Here is a 4,382-nt window from a genome sequence, read left to right on the forward strand (position 1 = left end):
CTGGTCGGATATGCTGCCTCGAAGATACTGGCATGTGGCCAGGTGCCCCACCCAGCTAGAGAGGGCAAGAGCTAAACTTAACAGGGGGGTTGGCAGCATAGTGCGAGGTGCTGGAGGTATACAGGTCCCCCATCCCCAGTTCAACGCCAGCGACAGGGACCTGTATGCCTTCGACGGTGTACACCTGTCACGGAGAGGCATGGCTGTTTTTGCTAACAACATTGGTAAAAGCCAGGACCTGATCCTTAAACGAGCAGAATCACCAAACTGAATGTTTAAACGTTTTCACCTTTTCCTTATGTTTATTTTCTTGACGAGAAGGTGGTGGGTTTATCTACTGCATGGCCTGGGTGTGGGTTAGCACTTTCGTGCCTGTGGCGGGGTGCTCGTGGGGTGCTGTTTGGCTGCTCGTCTACATTTTGCACGGTTAGGGTCTTCAATAATACTTGTAAATGTACCTACCGATCGATGCACAAGGTAAATTTCGGATCACACTTAGGAGGGCACCACTTCCAACCCTCACCGTCACAGCAGTACCCACTGCTATCCTTGCCATCTGAGTCGTATCTGATGAATCGAATCTCCAGTTTTCCGCTAGTCTTCACCTGCTGTAAATCATGACGATAGATGCGAACAAATAGTAAATGTATTAATATGATGTAAGCATGAGTACATGTTGATGTGTCGACTTTCTATCAGCATAAATTGTAGGATGAGGACTATTTTATCCATATACAACTTCGTTATTCTGAATAGGCGACGTTTCGATATAGATTCTAAGGTCGTTGTCATCACTTACTTTACAACGACATAAGAACCAGTGTCGAAATCTACACAGAATAAATGTGTATCCATAAAATAGTCGTCATCCTTCATCCACCCAATTTCTAGAATGCCACTGAAAGAAGTATAAATTGTGACCAGATCACTTTACTGATTCTGTCCATTCCAAGTAAATCAGAATCCCGTATCAATCCATAGTAATTGGTAAGTCTGTATACATGGCATTGCATTTATCACTACTAACGCTAAGGTTTGGGTATTTGCACAAGTAGCTACAGATGTCGGACGTTTGCCATAGAAAGAAAGCTTTCGATAGCCTATGATGTAATTTAGATAATAGTTTTTCTAAGTACAGACCCGATTATAAAGTGAGTTTATTTGTTGGGTTGAGTCCCATCTGATATAGGAAACATATGTGACATTTGACAATTTTCTAAATATCAGTGAGTATCCACAGCTTTTGGATGGGATTCAACCCAACAAAAATACTTGAATCTGTAATTTCCTAAGAAAGTGTAAAACCAAATATAACATAGGTTACCTTTGACTTCTGTTTAAATGGCATGGTGTATCCATAGCTTTCTACGTAAATACGGGGTCCTAAAGTTTGGAATTCAGCAATACAAACCAGATATACAGTTCACACATTGTAGTACAAAAGTCTTCAATTTAAATAGAGCGTGAATGACATATTTATGTCCTGAGAAACAATATATAACTGAAATAATATTCGAAATGCCGTTAACCTAACACATTCCATCATCTAGCGAACAGGTAGTGTTGTTGCATGATAAAGTGTACTAATACTTTGACTTGTTTCGTGCTATGCTCAGTTGTCCGTCTGTATCACAATAACATGCGAACTTATAACCAGGGCTATCATTTATAATCATCTTAGTCCTCATTATTCGAGGACATTAGAACCTAGCCCAGAGAAATATAGTAGGAACCAGTTATTTTACCCTCAAATAGATCAAGTACTAGTTCGAAAGTAACATACTGACGCATAATGATGCATACTTGAGTATACATACGAGTACAGCAGATATGAGCTCGTCATTGCCGGCTTAGTTTTGCCGGCATGTTCCTTCAGTTTTGGAAATAGGTGAGAGTCGCTTGGGCCAGGTCAGGTGAATATGGAGGATGAGGAAGTCACGTTGATATACTGCACACTTTGCCAATAGAGAGGTGTGAGACGAAGCAGTGCCATGTAAAATCAGACCTCCAGCCCTCAGCATCTCTCACGTTGTACTCGTATGTATTCCCCAGTATGCTTCAAGGACATGTTGCTTTCGAGGCAACAAATAGTTAATCTGTTTGAGTAAAATAACTGGAAATGATGATGAAGAACACAATCCGACAGTTGTCTCCAGTCAAGAAGTTATGTAGGCCTAGAAACTTTACGACCAGGCCTCGTATTCCACGTTTGCTTTTAACGAAGCGGTAATCGTGTGTAAAACTTTTGTTTCATTGGTATGATCACGGGTGTCATTTTGAGGAAGTGAATGCCCATTATATAAAGAAACGAACCCTGTTATCTCGTAATAATAAGGTATCACGAAACATGTCCTGAAGCTTTCGAAACTCTAAACGCTAATGCTGTTATGTACTCCTGGCTAACATTAGTGGCGTGGAACCATAATGCGTTGGTTAAACTGCATGCTTTCCTGCAAGATCAAGTCTTGACTACAAGGAAACACGAACATCCAATTCCCTGCAACATTTTGATAATGGATATAACACCATTCACAAATCATCTGTTTTAGCTCAAAAGCTAAACCTTGTTCATAATCTGAAGCCAGAATGAGTTCAGGTGTGTAAAGTGATGAGACAAAAATATTTGTAGCCATCCAACGTTGTACAATCAGTACCTCGTGAACCTCTCACGTATTTCGATAATTGCCTTTATTATACCATCGGTCACTTGTCCGGCACTGAGGAAACTGTAGCCATTTTTTGTGAAAAATGTCTTCCAAACCAAGGGGTGGTACAAGTGTTAAAGGTGGTACATCCGCCGTCCGATAAAGTCCTAAATGTGCTTTTAGGGTTCTGGTCAGGACTCGGTAGGCGAGTCACTGCTTTCTATTTTTAGTGAAAGTTATCACTGCACGAGAACGTTGTGGCCTGGCGATCCGTAAACGTCCGGGATAGAAAAGGCCTTCAGCAACCCATGCTTGTCATAAAAGGCGACTATGGGTGTCTTAAGAGGCGACTAACGGGATTGGATGGCCAGGCTCGTTGACTTGAGTAGATCGATGCCCGTGCTGGTGATCACTGGATTGTGTGGTCCAGACTCGATTACTTACTGACGTACAGCTGGAATATTGTTGAGTGCGGCGTAAACCTAAACTCACTGAAACATCAGCTGAATATCGTTCTGTTGGACATCAACGTATTTAGGGGTGCTTAACTCTTTCCGGCTATATATGGTACACTAAGTCCGTTATATTATAATACCTTATTAGATCGGGTGGTCAGACTCGCTGACTTGGTTGACATACGTCATCGGTTCCCAAATGCGCAGATCGATGCTCATGTTGTTGATCATTGATTGTCTGGTTCAGATTCGATTATTTTTGCAGACCGCCGCCATATAGCGACGTAAAACTAAGCTCACTCATTCACCTTACTGGATTAGTGTGAAGAGCTAATGTTTTCGATGAAACTCCTTTCCTTCAGCCAAGATCGTTCATAATGTTTGGCGTGGGATACAAGTATTTCCACCTACGGAAGCCCTGAAGGGACTTGAAGAAATAAAATGTATTTGGGGCGCACGAATTGGTGTGTTGGGAGAATAAGTTAGAATCTTGAGCGCACAAGTTAGTATCTTGAGCGCTCAACTTCGTATTTAGTGTCTAGTGGCATTACTGGAACGTGTGGTTAACTGCTGGCTTACATGTACAAACTTATATAATTTTTTGAAGATTTCAAACGATGGAAAATCTAATCGAATTAACTGGTTGCTTATGATGAGACCATGGAAACGTATGGAAATTGATTACAAAAATCGAAAAGGTTTATGTAAATGTTGATCGTCTTTATGCTTGTCGGTACTACTCTTTGTAACTGATTTTAGCACTGTTTTGCTTTATTTGATAAAGCAGGTCATACTATTTGTAATGTCATACTAAGATTTAAACATAAACATGACTATGAGCTTATTGCGGGCACAGCCATCTGGCGGTTTAACTCTCTATAATACCACTTAAAACCTTCCTGATTTATTTGATCCATTAGTATGTGGACTTATAGCACACGTACTGGCTTTGTTTTCTCACTAAAATACCACGTTCAACACCGTTCCGGCCAAACACTGTCAGCAACGATCGAACGGTATCCTGTCTCACGATTAAACCGCATGGGATACATCTTTTATGCATCCAACGGTAACCATGTTGTCCGCACTAAAGAATGAGGGCAAATGTGGTATCTGGGGCGGAAGAGGGACATGCACTTCAGAATACGTTTCAAGTGGCGTACTAACAATAATGTATCATGATTTTTTGACAAGAAGATGTGTTATATCTTTGTGTTGGAACCCAGGACTGAAATAAGCATGCATCAACTCGCGTCCCCGCTCCTCCATTGCTTGGACATGA

This window comes from Haliotis asinina, chromosome 9 (genome assembly GCF_037392515.1).
Source record: "Haliotis asinina isolate JCU_RB_2024 chromosome 9, JCU_Hal_asi_v2, whole genome shotgun sequence".
NCBI classification, from domain to species: Eukaryota; Metazoa; Mollusca; class Gastropoda; order Lepetellida; family Haliotidae; genus Haliotis; species Haliotis asinina.